Source organism: Punica granatum, chromosome 1, assembly GCF_007655135.1.
Source record: "Punica granatum isolate Tunisia-2019 chromosome 1, ASM765513v2, whole genome shotgun sequence".
Classification (NCBI taxonomy): domain Eukaryota; kingdom Viridiplantae; phylum Streptophyta; class Magnoliopsida; order Myrtales; family Lythraceae; genus Punica; species Punica granatum.
In genome coordinates, this window is record NC_045127.1 from 18280343 (window position 1) to 18296475 (window position 16133).

The window sequence follows — 16133 nt, forward strand, 5'->3', positions numbered from 1 at the left end:
AACATCCGGCTGAAAGTATCTACATTGCTTCAAAAGGTCTCGACATATGAAATAATGTGAGCCATCTTGTTAAACCTATCGATGACAACCATAATAGAGTCTCTATCATACGCCTTTTGGACAGTCCAAGAACAAGTTTCATGCTTATATTTTCCTGATGAGTGTGAGGGTAACTGGTAATATGGAGCCCAATAAAAAATTCCCTAGAATGAGACAGTTGTGAAATGGCCAAAAAAACACGCTTATAATAACAAAATTTTCCGGACTCTATATCTGTGGTCGGACTGAAAAAACAAATGAGCTTAGCTAATAGGCGTGTCTATATATGTCTCTGTTTAGCTTAATTTTATTTTTGCCGTGATCCATTACACATCAAAATAAAACGCTCAGCAAATATTTGCTCAAATGAAGTATGTACGTAGTGGCCAAAATAAAGAAAAGAGTATGCATGTTGGACAATATCTCTGGCCCGAAATTGCCAGAGATCAAAATTTCCGGAATTGATTTTGCTCATTGAACTATTGCCTGAGATATTCCGTGAATTCTTACTAAAGAAACTAATATCGTCAAAGTCAAGCGGTCATGCATGTATGCACATTCTGAGTTGCGTAATTTAGACAACAATTTCTCATATTGAAGGCAGTTTATCAGTTGAGTAATTTCCTCATTTGGACAACAATTCTCACGTTGAATTCCAAGAACGGGAAACTAACCATTTGATAATAATGATTATGTATGTATTTCTTTTCAGATATATATTCCCAACGGCTACATATACTATATATGTATGTGTCTATATATATATATATATATCTTGGGTCTTCCAGTCATAAAGGTCATCCACTCTCCGAACAATATTTTCTCCCAATATACTCATTGCTCCCAGCCCAACCCCGCCAGCGGAAGCACCGTCCATCATCAACATCTCTGTTACCTGACGACATGACTTCAGCAGCAAAAGAGTCGAGGATCCTTGTCTCGATCGTGACTAGTTGTGCCACTGTGGCGCCCTACCTTCAAAAAGTGTTGGTTGTTCCACAAACCCTAAGCCTTTGTCTCCAGGGAAATTCTCGCTGCACTCAAGAGAGAATGTCTTGCCCCTCAAGCGTCCTGCAGGTTCCGAGGAACTGGCCAGCAAGATTAAGCCGCCCTTGAAGAAGAAGAAGCCCGCAGCAAAAGATGAGGGGCCTATGTGGAAACCGGCTCGAAAGATTGCTTTCTTAAGAGGTAGTGGCCGAGCCATAGGAGATAATCAGGTGTCCACTGATCTGGTTCTCTACTCTTGTCTGTGGAAGATCAAGAAGAAGCTCGAAAAAAGTGACCTGGGCGGGTTGTCGAGGTTGCTCCTCCCGAAACCCGACGTCAAGAAGCACATTCTTCCCCTCATGAGCGACAAGTGGGTTGCCAAAATCGGGAGTGACAATGGGATGGGCGTGACCATGTGGGACAGGGACACGGAATCTGAGCATCCGGTGGTGTTAAAGTACTGGTGGTCTTCTGGGTGTTTCGTTCTCAATGGCCATTGGATTGACAAGTTCGTGACTCGGAGGAGGCTCAAGGTCGGTGATGAGATAGGATTCTTCTGGAGCCATTATGATTGGAAGCTCTATTTCACGGTTCTCGAACGAGGTCAGGAGGGAGCAGAGCAACATTAGAAGTGATGAATTGAAATTACTAGGGCAAAATTCTGCCGGAGCTATGCATGTGTCGTCGTCTTCAGCTAGCTTGTCGTTATTTGGTGTTTTACTTACTTGCAAGGCAATGAATTGAAATTGGAATTTGGAAATCCGTTCCCCCATTGGTTTCCAGTGCAGTACGTTTTCAACTTTTTTGATCTTGTTTAATTTTTAGAAATTCTGATTTAAGTCTTCAAACAAATTCCGAAACATTTTTTTCTTTTGATGGCAGTTACTATATGTAAATTCAATTTATGTATGGTGAGCGGCTTCTTAGTTACCCTGTTAAACTTCGTGTTTAAACTCTATAACGGTAAAGGCTAAAGGCCGGTTATTTCCTTGAACGAATAAGTAATTACGAAGCCTAAAACAAAGGTGCTCAAACAATAAAGTAGCAATAAAGTAGCACTTGTACCGTAAGTTCACCAGTACCACGGGTGACAATACTGTCGTTTTTGTGCTGTTAGTTGGAAGTCAGTGTCCATAATTTAACTAACAAACCGTTGATTCTCTATTAATTCATCACGTCGAGATTAGTTTGTATGTGGCTGCACACATGCTTGTGGTACTCGCTCAAGGTACATACACTATAACGGTATCCACTCTTCTAAAGCTTCCAAAAGTTTCGAAGTTAATAATTTGCTAACTCAATTGTTTGTGGAGTGGGAAAAACGTTTTAGAAAATATTATGTTAAACGATTTACATAGTCAATTTTATGAAGAACCTGTATTGTGCTCGGATAATACTGCAATTATGCATGCTCTTATCGATGATTCTTTGCAATTGATCTCTTAAAATCCGTCACGAGCTTAGTTGATAGCTGGAGCTTATTTGAAACTGACTTCAATCATGCTTTCCCCCCAGGTCAAGGATGACAAAAGTGACTCATGAACTTAGGATCGCTTCCTACTAGTACAGATGTTGAAAGTATGGATCTTTGCTTCAAAGGTCTTGACACATGAAATGACGTGAGCCATACTGTTAAACCCATCGATGACAAGCATAATAGTCTTTACTCCTACGTGTTTTGGACAGTCCAAAAGCAATTTTCATGCTCATGATATTTTCCCGATAAGTGTGAGGGTTACAAAAAAATGAAATCAGGTCCTCCCTCTCTTATTCCACATAAAGCCGAGTGTTCCCTCTTCATTATTTTCTTTTTTTTTTTATTATAATAAAGTCCATTAGCCTAGTATAATAAAATAAAAAATTTAGTCGCGAATAAAGGGGAACAGATAATCCCTCTAAGTATCGAACCTGAAACCTATTGATTATGAGAAGGTATTGTGTGTTACCTCGTAGCACTATATCGTACTAGACACATGAAAAAAAAAAGAAGCTATTTTCAGCAACAATAATTTTTTTGGTGATGTTACTAAAAACTAAGAGGATTTGGAAACCTCTATTGTGTTATGAAATTGTCACATAAAAGAAAATGGCTTTGCAAGCAATGGAATTCATGTGGCAACATTATAAGACACATAAAAATTTCTATTTTTGTAATATTTCTAAAATTCAATAGAAATAGAGATACCCTAGAGGCTTGTGATGTTTCCACGTGAATTCCGTTGTATACCACCGTTGTATACAAAGCTTTCTCCATGTAAAATTGCCACCACGCGGCATCCTCTTTCATATCACTTTATATTGGAGAACAAATAACTCTGATCAAATATTACTTCTACCAAGAAGAATTTAAATCATTCCATTTACAATGAAATACCATGATATCGATCATATTATCTAAAATTATGAATCAAAAGTATTATGCTCGGTTCCAATGATATAATTAATAACTGGTATCGCTCGATAATTACGTAATTTATATAATGAAAATATATCTCTCTCCGTAAGGATGAAGATAGTGGACATTTATCCTTTATTTGCTTGTGTTGTGTTATCTTTTTAATCTTACTTTTTCATTTCATTATACGAATAATTGTCAATTATATTCCAACAAAATGAATCTTTATGTGCATTGCAACTTTAAATTCATAGGTCTAGAATAGATTGCGGTGGCGAATCTCCATGGACTTGTGCACCTATATTTAGGAAGATTCATCTTTTAATCCAGCACAAAGCTATATACTACATATTAGTAGAACTCCTACGTCATATTCGTCCCTTTAAATTATTACGTACTCATTAGAACCCGTTGTATCTCATGAATTAATACATGTAATTACATATATATAATCTATCAATGAACAATTTGACCATTGCAGCAACTTGCGGAATTGTACCCTTATATGGAGCCCAATTCAAAAATTCTCTGGAAAGGGACTGCTGTGCTATGGGCGAGGAAATGACACTTACTGAATAATGGATTTTCCCGGACTCTTATCTCAATTGGTCTTGTATAATATGTTCTAAATAGCCATAGTTTAACTGAAAAAAAAAATGGCTGCAAAAACCAAAAAGATAATAAGAAAAAAGGAGATTATGTAGGCGTGTCAATATCCGTCTTTCGTTTAATTTTAGTTTAGTTTTGTTGTGACCCATTCAACGTCCGGAAAAAAACAAAAAACAAAAACAAAAACAAAAAAGAAAGAAAGAGCCAGCAAGGTTGACGATTATACCTGAGTGCATATTATGGGTTCCCACATATCTTAATTGTTCAAATCGACGGTCCCGTCACCGACTTTCCTCGTACTGTATGTTCAGAAACGCTGTGCGGGACAATATTCCCGTTTCTGTGCTGTTAATGGAGTCAGTGTCCATAATTTAACCAACAAACCATTAAATCTCTATCAATTCATATCAAGATTAGTTTGTGGAGTGGGGATATTAATTAATTACGAGATTTCTTATCAAAAAATGCATATATTAATAGATTTTATGCAATCAATGATTTGCATGCTGTAATTACTAATTAAACTGGGTCAATTACACCGAGATATCTCATGGGACTTCCACTTCTATAGGCATATTCATAAACATCATGTTATATGCACAAGTAAAAATTCCCATACATTCATAGGTAGGACTCTCCGTGCCCCGTTAATTACACCCTTTCCACGGTGATGAAATCAGAAATTCTTTTACGGGCACAATCTCGATATATTTAACTATATAGCATATCAAAGTACCACAACAAATGAAATTTCATTATATTTCAAAAGAATATTTACAGATGTTCTTGACGAATTTTATGAGAGTTTATACTATATAAAAAGAAAATTTTCACTAGTCCATGAAAATTTTAATACTCCTAGTTAAAATATGGGTAATTTCATTCTCAATTAAGAATAAATAGTTGTTAACTTTTCCATGACTCATAAAAAAATTATGATGGCAAAAGCATTACAAGAGAAACGGGCATTAGTGCTGGAAAAATCCGTGACAAATGCTTGAAAATCTATTATTGAAGGTATTTGGTGGAAATTTCCATCGCAACATCCGATGCTGAAAACCTCATCGCTGATGCTTGGTTCGCTCTTCTATGAAGGCTATATCTGTCACAAAAATCTTTGATGGAAATCCTTCCGTCAAAAACTTGCCACAGATGTCTATGATCGAACATACATTTCTGGTCACAAATTATGATGAAACCGTGTCTGATTAGTAACATACAAAACCTGAACACAAAATCACTTTATGCTATATTAGTGATGCACTTTTGTGATGGATTAGTGATGTATTGCTTCTGTGCCCGACCAGTGATGGAAATTTCCGTCACTTTCGAATCATTCATGAGCTAAATTCGTCACGAAATCCGTCCACTGAATTTCAATTGCTTTTATTTTTTTAATAAATCACAGCTTATCATTAGTAATACAAAATCCATATAGAGTACTGAATTTCAATTGCTATAACTAAATCTGACTAGTTTAGCCCATTTTGAACCTGCTTCGAACGCATATATATCAAATAAAATGCATATTTCTTTCTCAAAGAAAGTACATAATTCATTCTCTGACAAATAAAAAAGCCAATTTCAATATAAATTATCCAAAATAGAACATAGCTCTGAAAAAATAAGTTTCACAATTCAAAACACATTCTTATCCATATCCATATCCATATCCAATACCAATTAGATTAAGAACATAATATGTACAAATTACATTTGCTTACATCCACTAAGAACTATTCACCATCACCTTGTGGAGTTGCGGAATGACGCTTCGTTGGATCAACTTAGTGATAAATTTACAAGAAACAGCTACATCAAGAACTTACCATGTTCTGTTATAGCCTTTGCAACCAACTTCTCAGAGAACCCATCCCAACGAATTGATCAAATAATTCCGTATTGGAAGAACGGGAAAAAAATGAGTCAGATTCATAAATGCATGTTATTTACACCTCTTTTCCATAATATGTGAAGATTGCCGGTTAGTGAGATATAATTGGTGATTTTGATGATTTTTTTCGAGCTTTTGAGCTTGTCGGCTTGGGTCAAGAAGCGAGCTGTGACTTGGACCGAATAGATGGAAGTCTAAGAAATGAAGGAAGCCCATATTTCAGAGGAAGAAGCCCATTTGGGGAAAGCCCACTTAGGTGAGCCCAACATGAAGACATGAAGATATACATACATATATGCATGTATATGTGGATAGTCGTGAATTACATTGGTCGAGGCGGTAGATTTATTTCCATGGGTAGCCGAGATATAATTCTTGGAGAGCACGCATGTGATATTTTCGTGTTTTCTTTGATTTTAGGAAGTCTAATAAGTCGGATATTTTTCCCATATGGTTTGATATTCTATCTTTTGGACAAGTTAGGTAGGCTAAGTAGTCAATTTCATATTCGAATTTTATTCCGGTATCGTAATTATAGGCATATCCAATTGAGATATATTTCCTAGTGTTTCATGTACACACCTATAAGTACGTGATTGAGAGTTCATTACAACCCCCTTTGGCACAATTATCAATTTCATCACACTTTACTTACGTCGCACTTGCATTATTGCACATCCAATATCTACCTTTCTAGCACTTTATTACCATGCACCTTTAATTTCTTACAACCGCCAATCATTCGGCACCTATCCTTCTACCCCTTTTCGAGCTTCCAAGCAAGGAACGGGCTTCCAACCGAGCTTAGGTTTCCGGACCTAGGTGCAGTTCCTCTCGGATTTATGAGGCCGAGATCCACGCGATACGAGTCTTCTGGGATTCGTGGTGGCATCATTCTTGGAACGGGCTTATGAGCCGTCTATTCCATCGAGTCTGGGTTCTGGCCTAGATTCCTTCTTTTAGGGCATTGAAGGCCGACCATTGTTTGATCGGCTTGTTGGCTGTTCATCATCATCCTTGATTTTTCAAGGCAGTATATGTTCCTTTGGCACAAGTAGCCGAAGTAATCAATTTCAAGGGCAGAGGATTGACTTCATTCAACTCAATTGCTTTATGAAATAGATAGCAAGCTCACGGGCCATTCTTTATTAGATCTCGAATTGGAAGGACGAATAAATAGTGGAGAACTCATAGAGACTAAATACCTGAGCCGCGAGATCGTCTGAGGCGCATTCAACTGTTTACTTTGTCTATTCGAAACTCAGTCGCCGTTCAGTCCCGCAGACTCTCGATGCCGTGGTACTATGCTCTGTATCGGTGGAGTCGACTAGTGTTGCGTCGGTCTCTATTTTCTTGGGACAGCTCCTGGCATGCCTGGTTTTATCATCATCTACCCATCAGCAATTTTTGATGTGAGAAACACTGCCAAATTCTTTCAGCAGGCTCCAAACTTAACAACATAAATCCATAGTAAAATGGGTAAACAACTGCGGACCCCTTTACAAATTACCTCTCCAGAGCATGATGACACACGATAGTTCTCAACTTCGAGCTCATCCTCGGTATTCCAATTGATATCATTATCACCAGCTGCAGTCCCATCCTATAAACAATGAACAAGCACAATCAGAACAATCAACCAGAGTAAAACAGATAATGGATTTAAAGGCTGAAAGAAAAGTACCATTTCCCTGTGCCCCATACCCTCAATGGTCTAAGACAATTACCAGCAGTTAGCTGCAAACACGTAGCTGCAAGCGAAAATGAAGAAACCAAACTCGATAACAACGAAGTAGAGGAAAGGGAAGAGAAGGACAACACACCGATTTACGCAGTAAAACCTCTCTGTGAGACACGGGTTGATTTTCTAAGACATGCATATATACACTTATACATGCATATGCTTATGTAATATAAATGCATATTATATACTAAATTTTTGTGGCTGGAGAACTTAAAAAAAAAAAAAGGTAGCAAGAGGCCCCATGTGGCCTTTAGTCTTTCTACTCAGCAACCCCACCACCACTGACTATTTCTTTTCCTTTCTCGCTCTGTTTTATGTTGAAATAGTCGAAGGAAGAAACAGAAGAGAGAGAGACCAAAGGAAGAATAACGACAGAGAGAGGGAGGACTATCGAGATAGGCAGTCATCTCATAAGGAAGGGTTTAATTTTGCATTTTTGGTAGGTTATTGACAAAGTTTGGGTATGTATAGCTGAATTTTTTTTCTCCAGTTTGGTTATGTCTTCTATTCACTTAGCGTTAATTGTTTCCTTCAAATTAGGAAGTGAAAATCTGTTTTGAGTAGTAAGTTGAATACGTTGGATGGATAATTCGATTTAGTATTTTAGGAGCTGAGTTTTGTCGAGGCATTTGGCTTGCCGTTGCTATTCTACTTGAGTGTTTTATAGTTATTTTATTAAGTTAAAATTTGGAGTTAGTGTTCCTGAAGCAATTAAGAACACTTGTCATTTGCTTAGAGTTGTTGGTATTAGTTTTATTTCTGATTATATTGATTGAATTGCCCTATCACTAGCTGATCTAGACATTTCGGTTAGGTTGAATGGTATTACTCTATGGATTTCTAGTTAGTCCTTTTGACTTGTATTGCTTTGTTGAAGTTGGTCAAGGTGGAAATGTTGCAAAGAAAGATTCTGTTACCTTAAAATGGTTTTAATGAGGTTAAATTTCTTATTTGTGGATGTATCTCATAACTAGTCAGTATGTGATTTTGGTGTGAGTAGATTTCAATGAGATCAATTTTATAATTAAAAAGCTATGCACTGATTAAGATTGAGATATATATATATATATATATATATATTTGTACCTGATTTTCTAATCATATTTATAATTTATAGAAGCCGAGAAGACCGAGATTATACACCCGAAAGGCTCGACTCATTGAGTTATCTTTTTTAGGGGGATCTTTGTGAATACTTTCTTCCATCGTCAAATGATAATAAGTATTTATATGTATTGTTATAGATGTGGATGTGGCTAAATGATTGAGGAATATAGTCTAATATATTTATTGAGTATGCTTGTGATTGTTGTTTGACTATAGCCATGGGACCGCTAGACTCGGTGGATTATAAAAAGGGCCCGATCAGCCGCTGGACCCGACGGAATACAAATAGGGGCCCAATCGGCCGCCGGACCCAGTGGAATATAAATAGGAGTTTGATCGGCCACTGGATTCGGCGAAATAGAAAAGGAGGCCCAATCAGCCGCTGGACCCTGCGAAATAGAAATTGGGGTCAACTCTTACCGCCATAGGTTAATAGGCGGCCTCCGCTTATAAGATATGTTATGAGGAGATGCAGATAATTTATTAAGATATGCAGGGTCATGGTACCGTCATAATTTTGTCGCAAAGAAACGCGACCTTATTGCTATATTGATATTACTTGAGATTGTTTGTCTAATGAGTTGTGTGAAAGGATTATGTTGGTATTGGATTCGATATTGTGGTAGAATACGTATATATATACATATATATGTGTATATGATTTATTGTGTGTGAATCGTGATAGTATATTAGTTTATTTTACTTTGGAATATAATACTCTCTGAGATGCAGCTCACAGCCCCTTACATATATTTTTCCAGATAAGTTACGAGGCAGACTAGTCGTACGGGAGAACTTTTGGACAACGGGGATCAGGGAAGAATATTTTTGGTGCATAGACCCACACATAGTATAAGTAGTAAGTTCTTGTAGAATGTTATAGTTATGTTACGATCTGAAACTTTTGTTTAATTGGTTTAGTGAAATGATTGAGAAAAAGTACTCTCTTGAGAATTATATACATATTAGAACCTGCTGGATTGGTTATATGTTTTTGTAGAGCCTGCTAGATGGGTTAAATGTTTTGGGAGTTGTGGAAAGCAGTTTATATATGAATTGTTTATGTGACAATGGATATTGAGAAAATATAGGGGAAACTCTGCTGAAATTTCAGGTCATGAAATTTTTGGTATCAGAGCCAAGGGTTATAGGATTCTGTAGACTTAGGGTGCCTGATCCCGTTCTTTTTTATTAGATGCGGTCCCAAGGCGGGATATGTCTTATACTTGTGTTTGTTAAATGCTCGACTAATTTGTGTTTTGTTTAGGGAAATTAGCAATGGGACCCAAACGTGCGGGTCGGGGTCGGCATAGGTACGGTGCAGTCGAGGACTTAGCTGATCTGAATGCACCCCAGCCTATTGTACGGAGCCGAATGTGGACTCTCGTCGGGACCCGCATGCGTACTTTTGGATCGCGCGGCTTGGGAGTGTCCACCTTCCCGTGGAGACGTGTGACGGACACGCGTGAGAAGGAGTTGCCACTTATCATTTTACGACCCGAAGGTCGAGGGCGGATAAGTTACCCGGGTCTAGGGTATGGAACACCTAGTTGTTGTTAAGGCATTGATATGTGCGGAACCGGAAAGTCCGAGCTTGGGGGTTCATGCTATGTGCAGGCCTATATCCCGCACGCCCTTTCGGTACTCTGATTTGCTAGGCTTGCATGTTTTATTATTTACCGCATGAATTAAGTTGCTCTCGGCTCGCGAGTTTTGACACTGTAAGTTCGACGAATCAAACAATATCGGTTGAGAAGCCGAGAGAGAAGTAAATCTATGTGTCATGGAATTGGTTCACAATCTCGCGTTACAGTTCATCAAACCATGGAGGTTGAATCCCTGCGTGAACCAGAACCGTGAGATATTGGATATACTTTCCTTTAGGCAAGCATTAGACCGACTCGATTAATTCAACTTTCGGACCGTTCGTTTACCAACTGGAATTCTTACAGAATGAATATACATAATAAAATCCTTACAATGCTCTCGAAAATAATAAATACAAATTACAAAAAGGGTCGAATTCCAGTCGATTCGCGTTCGGTTATTATTCCGCTCCAACTCACCGTGAGTTTAGGAAAAAAATCGAAGAAATGGAACTCGATGTACGCTCTCGCTGAATAGGGCGTCGGACTCTGTGAGTGATGATTAGGGCGTTGGACCCTGTTGAACGATGATTAGGGCGTTGAACCCTAATATTATTCGGCCTAGGGATCAGGCTCGACCCACATGGCAAACAAGTGCAGAAATGTAACACACAACATGTTAATAACAGATAAAGTGTTTTTTACTGTCAAGTGTACGTGTTTTAAAAAAATTGTTAATCCGAGGTATTTTGGCATGCAAATCCTACCCTAGACAAACAAACGTGCCAATGTTTTAGCATTCATCTTTGGTTTGAGAACCTAACATATCGGATGTTCGTAGTCAAGTTTCCTGTGTGTTGATTGCTTTTACAGTGATTCGGTGTTGTGACACTGAAGTTACACTAAATTCATCCAAACTTGTGTTTTGACTTTAGATTTGGAACCTAGAATCCACCTAACCATTTTCTAGCATTTGGTTAGATCGAGTGAAATGATTAGTCAAGTAATTGTATTTTGATACAGAATACCCAACTAGCACCCTGAACTATGCTAGGATGACAAAAACTCATCAGTGGGAATAAGAAAGGCTATGCAGATGAACCTGCGCCTGAATAGGTAGCCCGTTCCTATTCCAATACCTTCGTGTTTCCATCGAACTAACCCCTGAGGTGTCGCCAAATGACAAAATGATGTTATTGCCCTTGACTTGAAAATGTACTTTCAGAAAAGGGAAACAACGCAATACGGGCCACCTCGGCCTGTAACCGGTGTTGACCAATTCCTTGGATCTTTCAGGGTTATGCGAGAACCCCGTAAAAGCCAAAGATTTGGTCGATCTATCCGAAAGTGGTCTAAAAGGAGCTTTTGTATTCCGACCTGAATTACCTGAAGTCAGGTGAAACTCAAGTCAAAACACACAAGTTTCTCCTAGATGTCCATGTTACTTCGTATTGCATGTCTCGGGTTTGGAAGTATGTGTATTTTGAAAAGGGCATTAACACCGTTTTGTAATTCGTCGACGCGAGTTACAGATTAATGTTCAATTCGTGCAAAGTTGTTTAAATTGAATGAATTAACCGTGTGAGCGTCCTGATTAACCCGTTCGTGAAATTAATACTTAAGGGTTGTGTCGAATGCATTAATTATGAAAACGATTCGTGACTCGGCGACCAAGATAATTCCATAAGGATCGAGAATAATTTGGTCCAATGACCGAAAATACTCTCATAACCGAATGGACCCAAATGAGTCATCGATACCCGAATCCATGCATGTTTTGTTTGGAAAAGACATTTTCATGCGATATTGCGACAATAATGTAGATTGCAAATTACACAAAATCTGATAACGGACTTAAAACGGGGAGAGGAAGCCTCGTGCAACTCGTACGAGTCTAAGAGACTCTCGGCCATTTCTCCTTGGAGAAAACCAAGAGGTCTCATGGCCCACATCGAGTTCCACGAGTTTTCCCCGTCTCGTTTCGAATTATTTCTCGCATGCTCAAGCAACAAACACGATAAATGACACGATTAAACGAAAGTCGATATTGCCATGATTTAAATAACACATTCAAACATGCAAACTTGCACAAACAAGTTATTTAGAGAATCAATAAAATAATACCGACTTCATGGATGTGGGAAAACATAAAAATTCGGGAATCAACTCAAATCGGGATAAGGAAACCGATTATAACCCGAAAAACCAACAAATGGGCACGGTTACCTTTTCTCAAAGGAAACCTGTGAGCCTCTTTGGTCGTTTGGGTTTAAATCGGTCTCATCGACTTCGATTTAAACGTTTCTCGACATGCTAGCACATTAAACGATGATAAACATGCATGATATAATAAGGAAATTGCATAATATTAAAATTTGGGAGTAAAACTTTCATAAAAACGCTTATGACTCCGTAAACACAACAAAATATAAAAGTCCTAGCTCCTCTAAGTCGGGAATGGTCATACCTAGTCCCGAGATACGAGATGGGACTGCAAAAAGTCGAGTTGGACCTTTGTTGGGTCGGGTTTGGGCTGTTTTGGCCTTGCATAGACCCGAATAACCTTAATAGACCCAGCTGGAAACTAAACAGACCCGACTGGCACAAGTAGGGTCGAACGTCGCCACGGAGGCTCCCAATGGAATTTTGAGGCAAGGTCAACGACTCTGGGTAGCCAAGGGACCCTTCTAGGTGACCGTGGTGGTTGTTTGCTCCCAGAGTTATCGGGTCGACCCGTATAGACCTGCAAAGATCACGAAAAACAGAGTACGTCTAGAAAATAGACTCGACTGGGCTGTTTTCGGGTCGGACGTCACTATGGTGTCTTCCGATGGAATTTTGAGGCAAGGCCAACGGTTCCCAACTCCTAACTCACCTTCGGAGGTGGCTGTGGTGGTCGTTTTCCAAAAAGAGTCTCGGATCGACCCGATCTGCAAGAAAACCGCACAAACAGTCAGAAATTTCGACCCGACTGGGCAGTCGGGCTGTTTCTTCTTCCTGGGGTTAAATCGACGGGTTTTTCTTGGATTTCTTGACTTCTTGACACCCTAGGGTTGTGTGGGGAGGTGTTTGATGGGTTTTGGTAACTCAAACCGACTTGAAAGGGCTTGAAACCTGGGTTGAAAGATTTGACCCAAGAAGGACCAAAACGGGATTCGATTCTGTGGTTGCTTGTTCCGATGGGTTGGAGGCTCCAAAAATAAAATCTAAGCCCCGAAATGGATAGAGGAGGTCGAAAAAATGTGGGATATGAAGTTTGGTGAAGTTTGGATTTAAGCTGGGATGATTCCAACTTAAGTCTTTGATGTTCTTACTTGGTGTTTGTTGAACTAGAGCCGCGATTTTTCTGAGTTCTTGAGAGGATTTCAAGAGTGAGAAAGCTAGAGAGATGATGTGTGGTCACTTGTGATTATGTTAATGACTTAAAGGATATAAATAGGTAAAGATTAAGTGCAATTAAGTGAGAAAAAGCTTGATTAATGGCATGGATTAGGGGGGATCCGAATTTTTAATGAAAATGGGGATGAAGACTTCTTGAAATGCATTAATGAAGAAGAGCTAAATGCATTGATGGTGAAGTGAAGTTGGAATGTTGAAATGAAATTGTAGGCTTGATATTTTGAATGGAAGATAAGGCGACTTGCAAGGAGAAGAAGCCAAAGGAGATAGGGTGGTCAAGAGGGAGTCATGGCTGGTCATGGATGAGTCGTAGGCCTCACAGCCTTGAGGGAAAGTTCGAGTCTCAATTGATCGCGGGTTCGAGGTTCGTGGCTCAAACGAACGTCTAATTTCCATTGTACGCTCGAAAACGATTCAAATGAGCCTAAGATTGTCCATTTTGCCCTAAAGAATGTTCGTGTGATTTTTTGGCTTGAAAGCCGATTTTGCTTGTTTCAGGCGATTGGAGCAAAGTTAGTCATTTTTGAATGCATATCTCTTGTATGTATTCTGAATCGGTCGTTTTGACATGCATTGTCAATCAGACTGAATTATTGACCAATAAGCCGGTATTGTCAATGTGAAGCCAGAGACGTCTTAAGAGTCCGAGGCCAAATTTCTCAGAATGCTTTCTAAGTTACTTGGGCAAGCCGAAGATCACTGTAATCTCTATTTGTTGAGAATTGGGCTCGAAAGATTGAAAAATTGCATATGAAACCCTAAAATGGTGTTATGAGGGTCTAGATGGATTGTGAGATTCCGTTTGAGGATTTCACGTTGAGCGTTGAGATGAGTAGCACTGGGTTTGCCAACAATCCGGCGTCAAGTTTCCACGAAAATGACCTTCGTTTATGAATTTCCGTTGAAAACGGACTTTTATACTCTTCGGAGGTCACTCAGGAAACTGAAAGAGATATTGCTGTCTGATTTGCCCAATTGCATATGTCCGCTGCAGTTTTCTGGGTAATGCATGGCTAACTTGGTTTGCCGATGTTCTATCAGACCAGTCTTCGGATAAGGTTTTCCGTTGAAAGGTGTGATTATTCTGTCGTTCGGGAGTCATTAGAGGAGTTTGTATGACTTCTAAAAGACAATTTGAAGCAATGATCATGCTCTGCATAATTGTTGGACATGACTGTATCTGACATCGGGCATTAACTTTTCTTGGATGAACCGGCATTTTTGGACTTCCACTAAAAAGTTGTCTGTATTCTGAAATTGTTCTGTATGGAGCAGTTGATCTGCGAAATGTGTTCGGAGACACTTTTCATCTGTTTGACATCGCGAAGAATTTTTGAAGCCCAATATTGACTATCTTCTGAGGGTCGAGCGGACTAGTGGAAAATAACACTGTCGGCGATGTATTCTGAAAATGCCGATTTGAATGCTGTCTGAGCTGTCTGTTTGCTCTGTATGTTGCTGAATGATTCTATATGTTCCTATGTCATATGCTTGAATCATCTGGCTATCTCTGTTGACTTGAGAATGAATAACAATTTGCTGCTCTGTTGAGCCATTTTCTGTATCGATGCTCAAGTCGTAATCTGAATTGCTGTTGATAGGCGTTGCCTGAACTGGTGAGCCAAAATGGAGTGTTGACAGCTTACCCCTCTTTGACTGCGTGCTCGAGTAGAGGATGTAGCCAAAGACTTTCAGAAGCACCCCAATTTAATAGCAATGATCAATTTAGCACCTCTGATGACCTTCGTCTTCCTCTTACTTTGGATATATAGGGGATGTTATACCTGAAGCAGAAATGTAAAGTTCGGGACGGACCCCTAAGCAGAAATTTAAAAGTCGGGATGGACCCCTAACAGAAATCTAAGAGTCGTGACGGACCCCTGAGCATAAATTTAAAAGTAGGGACGAACCCCTGAGCAAAAATTTTAAAGTCGAGACGGACCGTTGACAGAAATTTAAAAGTCGGGACGGACCCCTGAACAAAAATTTAAAAGTAGGGATGGACCCCTGAACAGAAATTTAAAAATCGGAACTAACCCGAGGGGTTTACAATATACACGGGCGCATGGCCCTGTGGATTGCGAGGTGCATGAGCGCTTGCTCGGCGGGGTTTGCAAGGTGCAGGGCGCTTGCCCAGCGGGTTGCAAGGTGCACTACATTCCTGAGAAGGTGCACGCTAATGAAAAACGCATTGCGAATATGAAAGGTGTACTGCATTCCTGAGAAGGTGCACGCCACTTAAAAGGTGCATTGCGGAAATAAAAGGTGCACTGCGTTCCTGAGAAGGTGCACGCCAATTGAAAATGGATTGCGAAAATGAAAGGTGCAAATGCCGTGGGGTTGCATGAGGTGTGGAAGGAATCATTGTGCTTC